Raw genomic sequence first — 22,554 nt, 5'->3', positions numbered from 1 at the left:
AAGGCCCACATAGCAACTTACGTCAGCAAGTGTTTGACCTGTGCGCGAGTCAAGACAGAATACCAGAAACCCTCAGGCCTACTCCAACAACCAGAGATACCACAATGGAAATGGGAGCAAATTTCCATGGATTTCGTTACTGGCCTACCTAGATCACAACGCGGAAACGATACTATCTGGGTGATCGTGGATCGACTCACAAAATCCGCACACTTTTTGGCAATTAAGGAGACGGATAAATTCTCCACTTTAGCGGAAATATACCTCAAGGAAGTTGTTTCGAGGCACGGGGTGCCCACCTCTATCATCTCTGACCGAGATGCACGTTTTACTTCAGAGCTGTGGCAGGCAATGCACAAGTCCTTTGGCTCACGATTAGATATGAGCACAGCGTATCACCCACAGACGGACGGGCAGTCCGAGCGCACTATCCAGACATTAGAAGACATGCTTCGTGCTTGTGTAATCGACTTTGGCAACAGCTGGGAAAGGCATCTGCCACTCGTGGAATTCTCGTATAATAACAGCTACCACACCAGCATTAAAGCTGCTCCGTTCGAGGCATTGTACGGACGTAAATGCCGGTCACCTCTCTGTTGGGCAGAGGTGGGGGATAGTCAAATCACTGGTCCAGAACATGTGGTAGACACCACTGAGCGGATTGCTCAAATACGACAACGCATGGCGGCCGCTCGTGACCGTCAGAAAGCCTACGCCGATAAGGGCAGGAAACCACTTGAACTCCAGGTTGGGGAGCGGGTATTACTCAAAGTTTCACCCTGGAAGGGTGTGGTTCGTTTTGGTAAACGAGGCAAACTCAACCCACGATACGTTGGACCTTTCGAAATCATTGAGAAAATAGGCAAGGTAGCCTACAGACTGAACCTACCAGCAGAACTCGGTGCAGTTCACAACGTTTTCCATGTGTCGAATCTGAAGAAGTGTCTGTCAGATGAGACCCACGTAGTTCCTCTGAAGGAACTCACGATCGACGAACAGTTGAAATTCGTCGAGGAACCAGTCGAAATCACGGACCGGGATGTTAAGGTCCTCAAGAGCACTAGAATACCTCTTGTTCGAGTTCGTTGGAACTCACGTCGCGGCCCAGAGTTCACCTGGGAGCGCGAAGATCGGATGAAACAAAAGTATCCCCAACTGTTTGCAAACGATACAACCACTACTGAGGCTGAAGCTACGGAATTTCGGGACGAAATTCCAGATCAACGGGGGGAGGATGTGACACCCCAGGATAACCGGGAAAACCATGCAACTTAACTAGCTTCCTCAGTGAGTGCCATCAAATTTCGGGACGAAATTTCTTTCAACTTGGGGATGATGTGACAACCCGAAACTTGGAACCTTTCTTGTGCCTTGATGTAACATGCTTGAACACTATGCGACTAGTTAACTTGTTAACTTAATAATAAATGTGAAGCTTTTATGTGATTATGTGTTGTATTCGTATACATATATGTATGTGTAAATGCGAGCCGAGAACCCGACTCGAGACCATGAGGTCTCGAGTAAACAGTATAGCCGGTTGGGCCTTTGGGCCGTAAACCCCTTCTATCGACTTCTAAGCCCACTAGGGTGCACCAAGTCCACTATATAAACCACACCTATGGCAAACTTGCCATTTTCTTGAACAACACACACATCCACACTCTCACACTTTCCCTCTCTAAAGACCCTTGAACCAAACACCACCCCTATCTCTCTCTCGGATTCTAATCGGAACCAACAAGAGCCCGGAACTATCGGACATTCCATCCATCTTCTCGGTACCCCTTTCATAACCGGTTAGTGTTTATGATGTTTATTGTCGATGCTAGTATGTTAGAATGTTTATTGTGTTTGTGGTGTTAAATGATAGTATGAATGACATGATTTAACTAAGTATAGTTGTAAGTGTATTGATGCTCTTGTGATTCGGATATGTATGATGAAGTTTTGATTTGAGTTGTTTGTTACTATACTTGTCTAAGAAATGAAAACCAAGATTTATAAGTTATGTGTACACATGAATAACATTTCGGTTCAATGATGATATGTATGATGAAAGTATCGATTACATGCTTGTCTCATGAATTGTTGCATATGTTGTTGCTTGGAAAATGGGTTTGATGTTAGCTTAGAAACTATAGTTTTGTCCGAATATGCATAAGGTTGAATGAAGGTTATTTATGCTTTGAATGTTTGAAGAACATGAAGAACAATATGAATACCATATGAGTGTGTGTTGAATATTTGAATTCTGCAATGTTTGATCCGATTTGGTTAGTTTTTAGACAAAGAAACATGTTTAAGTGGATAGTACACGAATAGGGTGCATGCAATTGGAATTCTATTGGATAGTACAACTGTGCAGAATCAGCAACTGTTGGGGAGTCGAGACCCCCGGTTGCGACTCGAAACCTCCACGTTGCGACACCAGTTGCGAGTCGAGAACACCTGGTTACGACTCGCAACCATAACATGACAAGCCGAGACCACAGGTTGCGACACAGGTTACGAGTCCCGTTACGACTCGAAACCTTAGCATGATCAGCCGAAACCATGGTTGCGACATAGGTTGCGACTCGCAACCACCCATGATCAGCACAAACAGCATGACTCGAAACCATGCTTGCGAGTCCGGTTGCGACTCGAGATCTCTAGTCTCGACTCGAGACTGCAGGCTGGACTTACATGATTTGGGCCTAAGTTAGTGGGCCGAATATGTGGACTTCTGTGAACTGAAATTGTGTATACATGTACTGTCTGGGCTGGCCTGCTACTACGAGCCCAACTGTTAGGGCCTCACACTTAGACTTTGGGTTGTATTTGATTGTTAACGGTGAAAATTGTTGTGAACTATCGATGAACTACCATACTAGAACTTGTATGCCATGACTACTACTTGCACGTGCACTGCTTGGTTTGAATCTGATTATAAGTGGTATCCATGTTAGGACGTAACTGACTACTTGCGACTTGATTGACCTTCTGTGTGACTACCGAGCAAACCAAGGTGAGTTCACACCCTTTTCAAAGCATGGGATTCCCTGGGTTGGGAACGGGGTTAAGGAACGTGGGTTCCTCGTCCTCCTTGGGTAGGACAGCTATGATTCAGGAATGTGATTCCTCATCCGGATGGACGGATAACTCGTACTAGACTAAAACTCTATCACGAAGTCCCTCCTTTTTGTATCGACTTAATCGCCGGGCCAATGGCGAGCGGGTCATTAGTTAGATAGCGCTATTTAGGTCTGACAAACCTCACACCGTGCCGCAGAGGACGGGCGTGAACTAATGGATCTGGGGTACGTCAATGATGATAGACATTGATGTTTTCAGGGCACATAAACATGACTACAGTCAGCAGTCGATATGGTAACGAGTCTAGTGTACGCATGGGGTAGCCCCCACGGCCGAAATGCCTGATAACTATCATGGGGTAGCCCCCACGGCTGGAATGCCAGAGTAACTGGGAATGAACAAGTCACGTTTTCAAACTATGGGGTAACCCCCACGGCAGGATGCCAGATAAAGGAAACTGTTTTCGAAACAATTAAAACAAACACCCAACTGTGAACTCACTCAACTAGTTGTTGACTCGTTACTACATGCTTTGCAGGACCATAGGTACTCCGCTGGAGCTTGCATGGAGGAGAGTCGTTGTGGGACACGGATTGCTGCGTACTATGTTGAACTTGAAACCATTTGAACTTATGTTTTAAATTTTATGACTTATGCTTCCGCTTGCAACTTAAACTTTGCTTGTTTGAAACACCAATCGTATTGGTTAAACTTTTATAACTGTTTATATGCTTGTTCAGTATGATTGGTGGCTGGATCCTGGTCAGTCACGCCTCCAAGCGGTAGTACTCCGCGGGTGGATTTTGGGGGTGTGACATTAACACTTGCTAAGATTTCGTAGACTCTAGCCTTTCTCCATGTGATTTCATGCTCTCTTTTTAATTTCAGGTCAGTTAGCATGTTGCAAATTTTCTGATCCTGTTCTAGAAGTTGTGTAAGAAACTCTTCTGCATTCTTCTGGAAGTCTGATGGAGGAGAGTGGAGGACTTCATCGAGCAATGCTATGATGTTCTAGGTTTTGTTGTTATTAGTGCTGTTGATTATGTCGACTTTCCTGTTTACTTCTTGGTTTGTTCTTTGTTCTTTGAGTGACCACATCGAGAATTGTGTTTTAAGATCGCTGGTGTCTGACTAGTGGTAGAAACTGAACTTTGCCATGTAGATTTTTTGTAGGTTTTCCGATTTGGAACTATTTTTGACAGAAATTGATTTGTAGGACGAGTTGTTGATGTTTTGAATCAAAACTAATAATCGGTTTTTTATAGAGTTTAAAAAACGCGTTTACATGGAAAATGAAGCGTTTAATTGTAATTTTCATAATCTGCTTTTGTTCTTTGAATTTCGATATTTTATCCCTTGGGTTTCTTGGTATTTAATTTTACGGTTTTCCCATAAAAGTTGGGGTTTTGAAAAGGTTTTTGCATTAAAAGACTGCTGTTTTGAAAAGGTTTTTGAAAACGTTTTCATAATTACAAAGTTCAGTATATAAACTCATAGTCACTTCACCTGTTTTTTTATCACGTTTTCCTAAGAAGATATCATACTTTCAGGAAAGTCGAGTTATATAGTTTATTCAAATAGCCTCATTCACAGATGCAAAATCGGATGATTTCAAGCAGCGTTTTGTAAGGCAAATCGAGGAACAGGTGTATGAAGACAGGGCTACTCTTCAAGAGTTGAAGAGATGTTTTGATGGATTGCAGGTTGGCCTGTTCACTAGAGAGCAGGTTTCCAGTAATCTTATGTGCATGCCTTCAACTTCCATTCGTGAGCGTTGTGTTGTTAGTAATATAGAGTGCGGTGATAGAGACGTGGAGTTCATGGCGATGCTCAAGGACATACATCGAGAGGTTCAGCAATCGATGGAGTTGAAGCTAAAGTTTCTTCATTCTTGCTGTTATTGTTAGATTTGAACTTTAATGTTGTTCAGTATGTGATGTAATTATTGGACTTTTAATGTCATGAATAAATGAATAAATTTTAAACTTATGAATCTATGTTGCCTTTTAGTTTTACTTATTTAGTTTTTTAGTTTGATTTAGTTTAATTATTGGTAAGTCAACAGAAGTTTAATAATATGAAGTGTTGGTTTGATGGCGAAGAGATAATGTTGATGTTGTATTGTGTCTGAACATCTGTTTGGTAAGTCAACAGAGGTTTAATAGTATCAACGGTTGGTTTGATGGTTAACAGATTATGTTGATGTTGAATTCTGTCTGAACATCTTCTTGGTAAGTCAACAGATGTTTAATAGCATCAGGGTTTGGTTTGATGGTGAACAGATGAGTGCAAAGATAAAACAAATGTTCAGAATTTGCTCATTGATAGTAGTTTTTTGAAGAATCCGCTGATGATGAAACAACTGTGTATGCTAACGACTGTTTGATTTACCACTGTTGACTAAATGACATAAATTTAAATAGTATTAATCTTTGTTGTCGCATCTTCATTTTAATTATTTCAGTCATTCCTAACAGTGGTTGCGCTAATAGCAGATGTTAGACTTACCACTGTTGAGTTACACTGATTGAAAACAACTGTTTTTGAAACTTATGCTTGCCTAAAAACACATCAACTGCTAAATGATACCGTCTGTTATCATAATTTCTGTTTTTCCTAATGACTGTTCATTTACTATAGTGCTGACTGCTGACTGTCATGCATTATGATAACAGAGGTTCTGACGTGGACAGATGTTAGCTAAAAATAAAACAACTGTTGAAAGTCTTCATATGTTGTCATAACTTCTGTTTATCTAACAACTGTTTGACTTACACTGTTTCCAACGACCAACAGAGGTTTCCAAACACATTTTGTTAGCCATCTTTTATTAAGTTTGTAAATGTAAATAACAAATTCAATAAGGGATCTATGTGTAAATATTTTTCATTTGTTGAAAATATGGGAAAACGAAAACACAACTGTCATTATTTCTTTAGCATTATTACACATCAAACATCTATCATCTGACTTCTTTCAAAAATCTCTTCTTCCCAGTCATTTTCTAGGGTTTCAACTTTCTTATTCTCCGTCTTCTACACTTGAATCACTGGAGGTTTTGTTGTTTATTCTTCAACAACTGGTATGTAAATTCATATTGTAATACTTTATATTGTTTAACCGATTTTAATTCAAAAAAAATTCAAATCCTATCTTGCTACAAATACGATTTTAAGTTTATTGCTATACATTCAAGAAGGGTTTAGTTAGGTGTTTGAATCATTTGTTGATAACATATTAAAATAGTTATTAGAGTAAAATGCACGGATAGTCCCTGTGGTTTTGTAAAATAACACCTATAGTTCCTAACTTTTGGAAATTACACCGGTGCTCCCTGTGGTTTGACAGTTTGTTACTTGAATAGTCCTTGGAGTAGATGTCCGTTAGTTTCTCCGTTAAATCTATGCGAAATGACAAAATTACCCCTTGCTTTTATTAAAATGGGTCCTGCAAATAATGCCTAATCATCTTCTTCAAACTAAATCACAGTCTTCATCTACTAAAACCCACACATCCCTGTAAATCCAAATGCCCCTGTTCTCTATTCACCACCCATCATCATCTTAAACAGCCATCGGCAATATCTCTCCATTGTTCATGCTCCATTGCCCTTGTTTTTCCCCAAATAGTGATTTCTCTGAGCATAACACCCTTGTTTCCCCCAATTTTGACAGCGACTTTACGATTCCAAACACGTAACACCGAACTAGCGAAACATGGAGTATAGTCGGCGACAACATCATCCCTACCGTCTCCAAACAGGTAACGCCGGTCGGACCAAACGCCGCTGTTAAATCTCTACTGGTCCACCGGCGGAAAGAGATACAGTGATGGTTTGTGAAGATATGTTATGGTTGGGTTCGGGTCTTTGTCTACTGAAAAAACGGGTTATGGTGGTGGTTTGTGAAAGCGGTGGTTGTGGTGGTGGTGTGTAAAGGTGGAGGTGGTGGTTGCAAGGTTGAAGGTGGCGGTTGAGGTGGTGGTGGGTTGAAGGTGAAAGTGGTGGTGGTGGTGGTGGTGGGTTTAAAGAGAGAGAGAGAGAGGGTGAGGAAAAAGATGAGGGGGTGGAGCATGAACAATGGAGAGGAAGAAGAAGAAGAAGGTGAGGGGGTGGAGATAGACTGTTATTTAGTTTGAAGAAGATGGTTAGCCATTATTCGCGGGACCCATTTTAATAAAAGCAATAGGTAATTTTGTCATTTTACATAGATTTAACGGAGAAAACTAACAGACATCCACACCAGGGACTATTCGAGTAACAAACTGTCAAACCACGGGGAGCACCGATGTAATTTTCAAAAGTTGGGGACTATAGGTGTTATTTTATAAAACCACAGGGACTATCCGTGCATTTTACTCTAGTTATTATTTGCAGAAATTTTTTAACTCATACTCTGTTTCTATGATTAATTTCAGTAGATACTCTGTTAATACAAAAAGTTAATGTTCATCTTCGAAGCCAACTTTTTAATTTCAATGTTTTAACATCTTTACTGGTTCAGGTTTTGTCATGTATACTACATTTGTCAAGTTTCTTATTAACCCAGAATCTTTGAAACTGGTATGACATGTTTTTATATACATAATTTATTTTTATTGAGATATATATTTAACAGTTGTTATGGTTTATATTTTCTTACACTACTTAAAAGTTATATACAGGATGTACCTATAGCCTTTGCTAATCAAAAGTGGGGAGATTGTTGGCAAAAAAAAAGTTGTGAATCTATCATGAGTCTGGTAAAAAATGGGTTATGAGGGTCAGAACAGAAAATTCAACACCAATAATAACTGACGGTTGGGACAATGTTGTTAAAGATCTCAATCTGCCGAGGGATACTTTGTTGGTTTTCAAAGCGTTAGGTGATTTTGGGTTTGAACTTTCATGTTTTGTTGATGGGATGTGTGGTGAATCTTATTTCACGTTTAATCGTTATGCAAGATTTGGTTTTACGGTATGACTATTGATCTTAACTCCAATCCTTTTGCATCTTAAACGTGTCAACACTTATTCTCATAAGTTACATACTTCACATATAGTATTCATTATTTTTAATTTTATGCAGGTAATCGAAGACTGCTTCATTAAACAATTTTATGTAAACAACCCACCAAGTGGCAAATTTCAAATCTGTTATAAGGGTTCCTATTAGAATGTTGAGGTGTCTAAGGTTGATACAAACTTTGTATTTGCTAGAGGATGGCCTGAAATGTGCAAGGATGTTGGGATACTTGAGGATGATTTGCTTGTGTTTAGCAGAATTGATGATGTCGTTTTTGAGGTAGTAGTTTATAGAGATGAGACTGAGATTTGCTTTTCGAAGAAAGCTGAATCTGACGATGATAGTGTACTTGAGATATCGAAGGCTGATTATGTTGAGAATGCATTCAAGGTACGTATATATTTAGCATTAGCAGTAAAAGTTTTAATTATTTTAGCATTATATTAATTATTTCATTAATGTTGACCAGGACATCTATGAGGATGAAGAAGTTGTGTCTGTAGGTGAAGGAAGAACCGTTACTCAGGTACTTACTAAATTATTAAAATTATTTATTTTTAATTTAACACATATAAGAATTTAATGTTTTTACAACTATTAGTAATGCTGTTTACTGATGTTACATTTATCCAATAATGTATTATTTAGAAGAAGTTACGAACGAATGCCGAATGCACGTCGAAGAGACGCATGTCTTCACGATTGAATAAAACACAAGATGTAAGTTTACTGTGTTAAAGATTGTTATATTACTATGGTTATTAAAGTCACTCTATGACAACAGGTTAAGAAGAAAGGTGAAGTTACTTCTGAGAGAAAGGAGACGGTCAAGAATATGACTAAGGGAAATGCTGCCTTACCTGTCGACACAAGTGGTCATATTGGATGTTCTTCATCTGCTCACAAAGTTAAGGTATCTATACTTGCCACTTAATCAGTATATTTTATATAAATTGTTTTTTTTTTTTTGTTCATATATTCAACATTCCTTTAATTCACATGTATATGTTTACTTTTTCATCAAGGGGAAGAGAGCCGCCAACGTTCAGAAAAAGCTTATCTGTAGAAATAAGATTATAAAGACTGCAAAAAAACATTCTGGACATCTTCTCGACCCTGAGTTCTTTCATTTTGACCGCAAAGGAGACTATAGGCTGGTATACCGTTTTTTATAACAAACTAATGATTTATGTTTATTTGTCTGACTATTATTTTTTTCCACACAATACATGTAGCGTCTTCCTGTTGAAGTTGCCAGACGAGCAGGTCTTTCTGTTGATCTTCATCCTTTGAAAGTTCAAAATATGGTTGGAGTTGTGGAGGTTTATGATGTTAAGTCGGAGTTAAATGATTTGAAGCCACGTTATGCGTTGGACGGTTGGCGAAAGTTTATGACTGAGAATAAGTTGAGATTTGGTGATATATTGCACTTCACATACGTGTCTTCGGAACAGAAGATCATATTAAATCAAGTTACCTCAGTTTAATAACGACATTTAAGTATGTTCTGATATCAGATATTATAATTATGAATTTTTTGATGGTGAAATTGTATATTATTAACTTGATGTTTTGCTGCTATGTATAGCTAACATGATAAAACACTGTTATTAGCACTTTATATTTTATATATAGATGATATCATGCTTCTTTTTGCTAATAGTAACTGCAATTAGTAGAAACTTGGTTTATTAATCGCAAATGTGACATTCTTCTGCATTTATGGGTTCATGAATTCAGAATAATGGATGGATGTATATGACTGTATTTGGCATGATGATGTTGTGTTTCATGTTGTCAAAACCAGGGTTTGAACATCTGTTTGACTTTTGGTCAATAGTTAATGGAAATATAATAACAAACAGTGGTTTGAACATCTGTTTGACTTTTGGTCAATAGTGAATGGAAACCCATGTTAGGTTCAACAGTGTTTTGAAGAGGAAAACAGTGTGAGAAGACAGTAGATCTAATTAAGTTAAACATCTGTTCAGATTTAAACAGATGTTTGGCCTTTAACAGATGTTTGGCCTTTTATATCAGAGGTTTGGACTTAAACAGATGATTGTGCTTAAACGGATGTTTGGTCATAAACAAATGTTTCACCTTAAACAGATGTTTTGCCTTAAACAGATGTTTGGCCTTCTATATCAGATATTTCGACTTAAACAGATGTTTGGCCATAAACAGATCTGTGGCGTTAAACCAAACATCTGTTTAGGTCAACATCTGTTTGACTATTGGTCAACATCTGATTGACTTTTGGTCAACATCTGTTTTAATTTTGGTCAACATCTCATTTAGTATTCAACAGAACTTTGAATAACTCAATATCTGTTTAATTTGTTGTTTCGTTTTCTTGAATTCTATGTAATTTTGTAAAGTAGTACAAAAACAAACATTTTAAAAAAATCCCAAGTCACCTTATCATTAAAGTAATTTTGTAAAGTAGTTTGTTCTCAACATAATGGAATTGCTGTTGAATAAAGCTATTAATCATTAATTTATATCAATTTTGTAAGTCTGCAGTAATTAATTTTTTACTCTCTGTCAATATATGTTATACATGGTTTTCTAAGAAACGACCCGTTTTTGCACACGGGTCTTACCGCTAGTCTACTATAATAAAAGAAACCAAGTTTTAGACACGTGTCATTCATAGAAGGTATCCTCAAATTTATACTTATCTTATATTAACTAAATAAATAAATAATATATTAATATTAAATCTTATCATACTTTAATAAAATATTATCCTCAAATCTACCTTGTTAATTTAATATATTTTAAAAACAAATACCTCTCTTTCCTACTTATCTTATATTAAATATATAAATATTAAATTAATATTAAACGTTATCCTAATTTATTAAAAATATAACTTTTTTATTAATTGGTATATAAAATTATATTTATTCAACTCGTGTAAAACGCGAGGTTTTTAAAAATATAACTTTTTTTATTATTTACTATACAAAGTTACATTTATACAACACGTGTAATACACGAAGTTTTTAAAGATATAACTTTTTATCATTTGCTATGTAAAATTAGTTTTATTCAACACGTGTAATACACGGGTTTTTTAATGATACGACATTTTTAGTATTTAATATATAAAATTACATTTATTTAATATGTGTAATACACATAGTTTTTAAAGATATAACTCTTTTTTAGATCTATTCAACACGTGTAACATACGGGGTTTTTAAGGATGTAATATTTTTGTTATTTAATATATAAAATTACATTTATTTAACCCGTACAATATACGTGGTTCATAAAGATATAACTTTTTATTATTAAATATATAAAATTACATTTATTCGCCCCGTGTAATACACGGGGTTTTAACCTAGTTTGTACATAAACAAACGCATTAACAAGATCCGCCAATATCTAGTCAACTATTTCGGCCTTCCCTTTATCTAGAAAATTAGGACCCTCAATTGAAACATACATCAGTTAACCCCAATTTTTTAAAACCCATTTTTTATTCATATCGGGTTAGTCTCTGAATTGGTTTAACCGGTTGAACCGGGTTGTATCGGACAGTTTAACCGGGTTACTAGTTAACACTGTAATTCCATAAAATATAAATTCATCAAAAAAAAATAAAATAATTCAACCTCAATTAAGATTTATATAATTGATTATGGTTTATCTAAACATAACTATTTGCTTGTAAAATGTTATGTATTTTAAGAGAATTTTTATTACTTATAAACAATATTACATTGGACGATGTGGGTAACAGTTTCAATAGCGATCAAATATTATAATGGAAGACACTAGGTTAATTACCAACAATGGAAGGTCAGTGTTAACTTAATATCGTATTTTATTATAATTAAAAATCAAATTTTAATATAATGCAAATCGGTTCAATGGTTTGAACCAGTAAAACCAGATTTACCCGCGCTACATAAGATATACTGTGTTTCAGTTTTACTGACCTTTATCGTACCAGGCATATGTCCGGTATCCGGTTTAACTGGTATAATCGATCGGCAGTGGCGGATTCAAAAATTTTTTTTACCGGGTTTCTTTTGGTAGATTTTCACAAATTCTCAATATTTTTTTCCAAATCATACAAGATTTCCACTAATTTTTTTATTTTTTTCCCGAACAGAGGGGTTTTATGGAACCCCCAAAACACCGCTGTATCTGTCCCTGCCGATCGGTTTATACGGGCATTTAAAATATTGATTACCCAAAACAAAAATACCATAGTTTAAGAACCAATAAGAAAGTTTTCAAAAACTTAAAAAAAGAATGTCAATAAAAGTGAACTTATGACCACACACACTACATATTTTAAGCAGGACAAGTAAAAAACAACCTAATCCACCATAGAATTTTAAGTACAATAGGAGAAGTAAAATACAACCTAATCCACCATACAATTATTATATTACTAATTTATAGTCCTGTGTCTTACATATATTACCCTAATATGAACTATCCATACCAAGTTAAAGACAATATAACATTACTCACTATAAATGACGCGTTTAAGCAAATACTTTATATTTATTTGTTACTTTAGTGATAATAATTAGATATACATAAAATATATATTTATATAACAATTAAATTTCTATATTATGTTATGATATGATACGTAAAGAATGTGAAGAAAATTCTTAAATCTCATCCTTATCTTGGGGAATGAGACGAAGTAGAAAAAAACCGATGAACACATAAAGGTTTCTTTAAAATTTTGGGATGATAACGAGAAAAATCTTAAATCTTAATTGAGATAGAGTTGGTAGCTGAAAATGGTGTTGATGGAGATGGATTGTGATGGGTAATGGTATATCTAATTCTAATAAAAAATTTCAGTTAATGTCATATAATATTCTATCTTTCAGTTCATTAATATTATTATTAATTAATTAATTTTTGTTTTAATTAATAGATAAATTCATCACAAAATATTTAGTTAAAATAATCACTTCAGTATATTATTTCTAATATATAAACTCAAATCCGAGTGTTATTATTTTACATATTTTTTTGTGATGATAGCGTAACACCATATTTTTTAGATAATAGCAATTATTTCTTCTCAAACTTGATTTACGAAAAACAGATAATGCAAACTAAAACATATGCTTATCCATTTTAAGAAATAATAAAATCATAGGTTTTAGAACTATAGATAATTTATATATTTTTTAATCATAAATTAGAATTAGATATTAACTAATAATATCATTAATATTAATGAATTGATGGAGAAATGTCATGTGGGATTATGCTTATCCATTTTAAGAGTAATAAAATCAAATGTTTTAAAATTATAGATAATTTATATAATTTTTAATTATAAATTAGAATTAGATATTAATTACTTAATAATATCATTAATATTAATGAATTGGTGGAGAAAATGTCACGTGACATTATTGAGAGTCTTTTATTAGAATTAGATAAATAGTGCTGATACCCGTGAATTTCGCGGGTTTAACAAAATAATATATTTTTAAAACTTTAAAATACTTCTTAGTATACATAAAAACTGAAAGTTTATCTGTATACTTGTTAATCACTATCTAAAACTGAAAGTAATATGGCGTTTGCATTGTATTTAATTTATTATCATATTACTTACATATTTTATGTCAAGTGGGAGTGGGGCTAGCCCACTTGATCTTAGGAGGTATCAGGTTCAAACCTGGACAAAGAGACTAGAGTAACATTTGCCATTAAAAAAAACTTACATTTGTATAATTTTATACAAATTTAGAATTTTTTAGTTTCGTGAAATATATATATTGAAACTATATAATCATGTATGAAAATGTTTCTTAGAGTGCATATGCTATGCTCTTTTCAAATAATCTATAAATTTATGTTTCTAAATTAAAAAAAAAACATATAGTCCAAAACTTCTTATTCACTTTCATCAAGTAAAAGTACAAAGAGTAATTTAGGTTAATAATAATAGCAATAGAAAACTACATTAAATACACCCAAAATACACTAACTCACTGACCCTATAACATACCATCTCCTAAAATTCCTACACTCATCTCATATATGTTTGACTCACTACTTACATAAACAAAAGTAACTCATATAACATGTGACTAAATAAATAAACTTCCTACAGACCCATTTATTGACCTGTTTTGCAATCAGTTCTGACTCAGTGACACGTATCAAATTATCCAACTTTAACTCATACCCATCAAGATTAATCTACAATAACTCCATAATTAATAACATCTTTCAAATATCAAATACAATATCCCAATCTTTACAACAACAAACAAACCATATAGCATCTAATATGCCCAACCAAATCAAACAGTCAACTACTTCAACAACTATCCAAAACACCAAATCACTCGTTACCTATATCAAATTTTGTTCAAAAACAAAAAAAGTCAAACAACAATGAATAATCAATCAATTACCCTCGGCAGCAAACGCTTTGATAACATTTAGTCGCTTTCGAGCAGTAATTGGCGGCCATTGAACAGCCAAGCAAAGTAATCAAACTCCCGTTGTTCAGCAATAGTCACCACCAATTCAATTGCGCTCTTGTCGATGACCTTTATGGCGGTCAACAATTTTTGCAACCGGAACTCATGCAAGAATCATGGAGCTCTAGTGTGACGCTGTTGTTGCTTTTTGGACCTAATTGTTTGGGATAAGAGTGTAATGAAGATGAAGATAATCTTTGGTAGTTATGTAAACAGGAAAGTAAAGTGGAAAAAATATTGTTAAAAGAATGGATAAATTTAAAAGGATTTATTCTGATGAAAGTTAATGAAGAGTCTGTAAACATGTTTCACCAAAAAAAAAAAAAAAAAACATTCTAAGATACTAACTAAAGTCATACCATTAAAAACCAAAACATACACAAATTGTTTTTTGGATCAATCTTAGACTTGACCAACACCCTTGTAGACTCGATCAAGTAAAGTAAAGAGCATCACCTTCCATGAAATCATTCGCATGTATGAATTCACGCCGTACTGTCAACGCATAACTTTGCTTTCTCCTTACTTTACATACCTCCCAAAAGTAATTCTTTTTCCTTTAGATTCCGGATTAGCAATGACTGAAAGTTATCTTCAAATGCATCCATTCTTGAAACTTGAACTGGGTCTCTACCTGTTAAGTTACTAACTATAAGGCAGTTTATATAAACTGGTTTATCAAATAAGAGCATTAACTATTAGTAATATTCAAGAAAGAAACTGATGAATAGGATGAATGAATCAAAAAGACAAAATCAAAATCCAAGATATAAACTGATGTCGCTGGCTTTACCTTAACGGAATCCTAATAGGGCCATGACGTTGTTGTCATCACTTACTGTTGTTGTCGAAATAGTCGCTCGGCTCCAAAAACCGCATCGACTCACTTCAATTTGCTGAATGTACTCGCAAACACATGTTGAATGTAAAAACGATTGACCGAATTAAACCATTAATACTGTAAAGAGCTCCTCGAGTGGGCCTCAAATACATCAATAAGTTCTCAAAGTTTAAAAAGGTGTTCGCCTCTTTATTGCTAATTTGATGAATTATAGTGAGTAATATGTTTCAAAAACTAATGCAGCTCATCAGGCTTAGCAAATTAGTATACCTAGCATAATATACAGTCAATCAACACACAAAAACCTTCATGTATACTCATATTCATAAACCTAATTCCATCAAAACCATGTGTAACCTGTCAATCAAACCTCAAACACAAAGCACATTCGAATCTCGCGAATTCAGCTATAACCAAAACCCTAACACTCAAGCCACTAGCCAAAAGTATGCTAAAAGGAAAATCATTGGTACATTATATAACAATAAAAAAATCCAATAAATTGTTAAAAAGAAAATAAACAACATAACAATTTATACTATCTATAATGATATATAAACATCATAACAGTGAAACAAAAAACCCTAATAACCAAAATTTCATTCAAACTAAAGAATAAAATATTAACATTAAAATAATATATACTTCTACGAATATATTATGCGACACAAAGTAAGATTAAGTCATAATAAAAGAAAAAATATCAAAAGAATTAACAAAATCCTGAAAAATTGCAAAAATTATATCTGGGAAAAAAAACTAAACATAAGATCATGTAAAACAACATGAATGATAAAAATCCGTAAATACGATATAATCGGTCACTCTATTTCGATAATATATAAACAAAATCTATTAGATGAACATAAAAATCTGAAAAGTAGAACGATATCGGAATCATACCTTGGTGTGGATGACATTCATTTGCAGAAGAAACATGCTTGTTCCTACGATTGTGATTTAGAGTAACTAAAAAGTATCAATTTGTCAGCAAAAACTCCTCATATCTAAACTAATTTGATTCATGACAGAAGCCAATTCAAATAGAAATTTGACATTAAATAATCATTTGATAGCTATCATCTTAATCTCAAGAAACAAATGATTATTCATCATATTGCAGCTTTGTTGTGATAATGACGACGTTCTGGGGAGATCAGCTTCAACTTCACCATGCACCTAAAATACAAATATTATTCATCATTATATACTGGAACGCGTTTGAAGCTCGTATCAGAAAGTACAATTTGAATGTTACAAAGACTTCAACTTTTTTATTTAGAATAAAGTATCACATTATAAGTATTGTAATACGTAAAACATCTATCTTCAAAATACAAAAAAAAAACTTGTGGTACACCAGCACAATTTTGATCAGACCCGTTCTAAACTAACACTCATAATTGTTAGATCTAACCTTGTATTCATCAATGTCGACCACCGGAAGACTGAACCCTGGTACTGTTGTTATATTCTTGAACGTGAACCTGCATCATGAAAGCTAAAAAGTGCATCAAAGTTTCAAGCTATCAGTTACACTTCCGACGATGACGACCAACAACAACAAATCTAACAGAAAAAAAAAACAAACTCTAAACATCAAGAAACAAATCCAAAACACAAACCGAAGAACAAAAATGATTGTTTGGCAAAATTTTGTAGAGAATTAGAGAATATGAATAGGTTAAGAGTATCCTAAACATAAAAAACACCAGAAGAAGGCTAAATCGAAATACAGAACATTAGTAACCCTAAAAAACCTTATGAATGAATAAGACTGAACTGAATCAATGAGGCAGATGTATTTGATGGAAGAACGACAATTATCAATAAACCCTAGGTGAGTGTATGATTCCCACTTTAGTTGATTAAAATCGTTTTGACTTAGGTGGCTATTTATCTAGATAATAAAATCAAAAGGAATGCAAAGAAAAAGAAAGAAAATCAAGAATGATTGATAGATAAAAGAGGGAGTGGTACCTTGTTGATGAAGATTTGAGATCTTGAGTGATGTGATTTAGGGATGGAGGAGAGACAGAAATACGATTGAAGTTGTAGGAGATTGAGATTGGAAGCTTGGAGAAGACACTGAAACCCTAGAGCGAGATGAAAAGTGAACTTGTGTCGGGTTATAACAAATATATTGTTATAACAACCCTCAAAAATACTCTAAAACGCTTCGTAATCGCAAAACCGAACCCGTATGACATTTATTTAATTGAAAAACGAAAAAAATAATAATATTACGTCAGTCGCGGGTCGCGACAAACTTCTTCAAAGCTCTCGCGGGGCGCGAGAGACCCATGGCTTGTCGGACACTGCTGGTGACACGTGTCACCCACGTGTCAAGACTACATGCATGACCAGCCTAGCTAGAGTGCCCTCGCGGGCCGCGACAGGGGGACGCTGTGCCGGTCGCGGGGCGCGACTGGGTCCGTTTTCACCTATAAACTGAGCAGTTGCTGCACTTTCAATTCTCGTTCAATTCTCTTACTCTCTCAACATATGTATTACGAAACTATAGCCAAATACCTCTCTAAAACACGAAGCTCTGCCCCGTTGTAAGTATTTTAACCCCTTGATCACTAAGTCGATACTCTGTCCGATTGATCTAGGACCCACCAACGCATGTCAAGACTCTGCCTGACTAAGTACGTTGGGGTTCTGTCTCGGATGTATCGATAAGTTGAAATTAAGTTATTATACTAACACGCATGCATTGTATATTTTTAATAGGAACTCAAGAAAATTGTCAGAAAATACCACTAGGAAGCCTGTATAAAAACCCAAGTTTACAATGTGAGTTATTCTCTTTTTCTCACAGTTTGTGAGCCATTTTATTTAAAATGCTTTATAAAACCCTAAATGTTTTCAAGTTATATTTACAGTGATTAAGTCTTTGTATTCTACAATTACTGCCAGTATGTGGGGTTTTGTATATACTACTTGATAAGCTTCACCATTGGACAACGGGTTAGCCAATGTGTGATATGACCATAGTCACAGATCCGGTCGAGTGACAAATACTGAATGAATAATTGGGAAGATATAAACATTGTAATTGCTCTTAATACTGTAAAGTTATAAAAGCTTATTTTTGTAAACTGGAATGTACTCGCCAGTATTTCTTGCTGATAAAATATTTCTAAAACGCGTTACAGGTAACTTGATGTGAAGATATTAGAAGTCAGCTATGGAGCACTGAAGGCTTAAATAAAGTAGCTATAAGTTACCTAAATAAAAAGAAGAAATTTATGTTTTCAGCAAAAGGGTTTATCTTTATAAATTCATTATAAATGGAATATGTATTTTATCCCATTTGTTTAATACAAAAGTTGGTGTTTTGAAACTCTGAAATTAATTTCCTAACTACGATCCTGATGAAAATCTTTCTGTTGCGTAATTAACAAACACCGGTACCACTTGACTGGTTCAAGGCTCACGCTCCCAGGGTGGGGTCGGGGGTTGTGACAATTGTGGAGGCTAGAAAAGTGACATGTGTCATAGTGTAGCCTAAAAAATCCCATGTGTGAAATGTAAACTAGAAAAATGTCATACGACACCCTAGGTATGTTCTTTATTAGGATGTATAGATCAAGTAAATCCTTACCTAAAGGAAAAAAAAACTATATTGAATTTTGGGTGAGTCACAAATGCAATCGTATCATATCTTTCAGAAAAAAGAAATCCCATAAATTATACGTTTTTTTTATATAGAAATGGGCTTTAAGATTTTGGACCGATAATTTTTTTTTTATTTTGTAATTCCATAAATTCCACGAGCGTCCTTTTAAAAAAATGAGCAAATCTATACTATATAATAAAAGAAACCAACTTTGGGACACTTGTCATCATGTTAGGCCATGTCTTATAGATAATTATTATTTAAGTTTAATTTAAGTTTAATCTCTTTTTATTAATTATAAATAATCTCCTACGAAATATTATTTAGTTTAATATCTTATAGATAATTATTATTTAATTTAATCTCTTCTAAATAATTATAGATAATTCTTCTACTAAATATTATTTTGTTTAATCTCTTCTACTTAACTATAGATTATTAGTATTTAATTTAAATTTAATCTATACTTCTCATTTATAATATTATTTTTTTAATTTTCTATAAACAAGGAATATACTAACAAATTACTAAAAGATTTTTTTTAAATAAATACGTTAGAAGGTTATAGATAGTTGAATACATTTCAATTAAAGTTCAACTCTTTGGCCATCTATTTGACTTGGATAGTTTGTAGTGATTTTTGTTTGTTTAATCACTTATTGTTAAATACAACATGCATCCACTATGTCATCTTTAATTATAATTGATAATAACTAACCATATTTAATTAAAGTATGATAATATTTAATATTAATTTATTATTTATTTAATTAATAAAAGATAAGTATAGATTTGAAGATACCTTTAATAAATGACACGTATCTAAAAGTTGGTTTCTTTTATTATAGTAAAAAAATAGATTTAGTATATAAATTAGATTTTTTACTATTATTAGTATTTTTATTATTTATCAAATATATTGATTACTTAAAATTTATATATAAGACTTTATCCAAAATTATATTTATTTGATACACTATTAATCCAAAATTATATTTATTTAATATACCATCAATCTAAAATTACATTTATTCAACTCATGTAATACGTAGAGTTTTTAAAAATTTAACATTTTTATTATTTGGTATGTAGATTACAATTTCTTAAAAATATAATATTTTTTTATTATTATAAAATTACATTTATTTAACCCGTGCAATAAATGAGGTTTTTAAAGATATATTGTTTTATTATTTAGTATTTAAAATTACATTTTTTCAACCCGTGTGATACACGGAGTTCTAACCTAGTTGTTGTATATAGTTTTTTTTATCTTTTGTAGTATAAAGGTTTTTTTCTAAGAAAATATTTCTAATTTTTATTTTTATTCTAATATAAATTAGCGACTTACATGAATAGTAAATTTGACTTTTGACTTTTTTTTATTTACTTTGAGACTTATTTAGACCGTTTTGATTTTTAATAAGTTAAATATTTGGTCCCTTAACTTTAACAAAGTTATATTTTTCTTTTTTTATCACCTCCACTTTAGTTTAATTTTTGTTTACACCTCTTGCAGTTTACTTGGTTTTTTTTTTTCCCGCCTACACGTTAGTTTAATTTTGTTTACACCCCCGCAATTTATTTCGTTCCTTTTTCCTTTCCTTTTAACCGATTTACATTACAACCCCTGAACTTAAATAAATGTATCATTTTGAATTTTTAACGAATTTTTTGTTACGTGATTTTTTTATGGTTTTCATTTTTTATGTCAACGCTCCGTGCGACTTTTGCTTTTACTTTTCCCTTTTTTTCCCTGGAAAAGTAAATTTCACTAACTTTGAATTTTTTAAGATCGATATTGACCGAATTCTCGCTGCCACACACGGGTAATTTTACTAGTAAAATTAAAATCTAACTTCTTTTACATCTACCATTTCAATAATAGCAAAACGCTACTTTTTAATTTGTGAAATAATAATAAAGGTTCCTGTAAAAAATACCAAAAGTGGGAGAAATGTAAGAAAGAATCTACACCATTAGATCTTTGATCTAATGGTTGAGACTAATAGGGACCAAATTGTAAAATTCGTTTTATTTTTTGGACTGAATTGAAAATTATAGGGGTAATAAAGTCTTTATATCCATTCAAAATAGGAAACTGTAAATCAAAATCCCTACAATTTCGATCTCTCTCTCTCTACATCGCACGATCAGATGATCTCTCTCTCTACAATTTCTCTATCTCTCTCTCTACATCGTAGTGGAGCGGCGGTTCCAGCAGCACCAGTTCATCATCTCCGGCAGTGCACCGGTTAGCGCAAGGTCGTTCTGGCGGTGGTTTGGGTGTCCGAAGGTGCAGGGGTTCCGGCAAGGTGGTTTCTGGTGGTTTGGTACGAGCGACTAAAAGACATCCAGCAAGGTGGTGTCGGGTGGTTGCCTAGCTCTACACGACAGCGGCGGCAGTGGTGGTGCCGGAAGTAGAGAAGATGACACGGAGATGAAATGATTATTGAATGGTGTTATATATGTGTTGAATGGTGTTATATTCTTTTATTGAATGGTGTTATATATGTGCTGAATGATGTTATATACTTTATTGAATGGTGTTATATATTTACTGAATGGTGTACTTGCTGAATGGTGTTATATACTTGTTGAATGGTGTTATATACTTACTAAATGATGTTATATACTTGCTGAATGCTGTTATATACTTACTGAATGGTGTTATATACTTGCTGAATGGTGTTTGTAGAGATCTTTTAAAAAAAATCCAGTTCCTATAATTAAGGTGGCGGTTATGGGAAGTTTTTAATTAATTGAATTAATGATAAAATTACTTGTTTACCTTTTTGAATTAATTTAGATTTAGGACACATGTCATCTCCACAATATTTCTCACATTTCTCACACTTTTAAACTTTTTTACAATAACCTTACCCGTGAAATAATTTATCATTTATTATAATTACAATTTTATAAGGTTATATATTATTTAACATATATTTAATAATTTACAAAAGTAACCGCCATTTGTTTTTATTTTTGATACACATTAATAGTGATATCGATATTATTCGAAGCGGTACATGTATTTTTTATGATTTTTGGTCGATATAAAACGCGTGTAAATATTCTTTTGAGTATATCACAACTTCTTTTTTATTATTTTCTCTTTTGATTGATGTACACTAGTGTTGGTTTGGTACAGGTTACCAATCGAACCAATACGATCCCAGTACCCGTGGTGTAGTATGAGCAATCCCGCTATTTATGATAAAACATTGCAAGTGTATGGTGGTAACTGGTAACAAATGATCATACGTTAGCCCAAATCTTCACATTACAATATTCCTGACTTAGCTTTCTGGCTCAAATTCATTTCATGTAAACGGCATAAAAACTTTCTACAACTAATCTAAACTCGAATACATATGTTCTTCCCCATTTTTGTCCATTTGACTAATTTCCAAACAAAAAAATATTGACACATTTAATATGTGTGTATACATTTCATAATCAAAATATACTTTTCACGAGTTCCATTGTACGGCTTGAGTTAATTAGCTA

The 22,554-nt window shown here is 33.6% G+C and overlaps 1 long non-coding RNA gene across 3 annotated transcripts; it reads right to left on the bottom strand.

Moving 5' to 3' along the window:
* Nucleotides 1-14,283: 14,283 nt before the first annotated feature.
* Nucleotides 14,284-17,554, bottom strand: LOC110916047. Of its 3 annotated transcripts, XR_002579447.2 has the most exons (6): nucleotides 17,397-17,554; nucleotides 16,834-16,917; nucleotides 16,320-16,595; nucleotides 15,369-15,471; nucleotides 15,032-15,209; nucleotides 14,284-14,729 (listed from the first exon to the last, which is right to left on the bottom strand). It is a non-coding gene; the product is annotated as an uncharacterized LOC110916047 (long non-coding RNA). The 3 variants fall into 3 exon arrangements; XR_002579446.2 differs by having other exon boundaries at nucleotides 15,369-16,595; XR_002579448.2 differs by having other exon boundaries at nucleotides 15,369-16,595; nucleotides 16,834-16,903; nucleotides 17,397-17,551.
* Nucleotides 17,555-22,554: the final 5,000 nt, after the last annotated feature.

Source organism: Helianthus annuus, chromosome 16 (assembly GCF_002127325.2).
Source record: "Helianthus annuus cultivar XRQ/B chromosome 16, HanXRQr2.0-SUNRISE, whole genome shotgun sequence".
Lineage (NCBI taxonomy): Eukaryota > Viridiplantae > Streptophyta > Magnoliopsida > Asterales > Asteraceae > Helianthus > Helianthus annuus.
The sequence above is the reverse complement of the archived record's forward strand: the minus strand, read 5'-3'. Positions and strand labels throughout refer to the sequence as shown.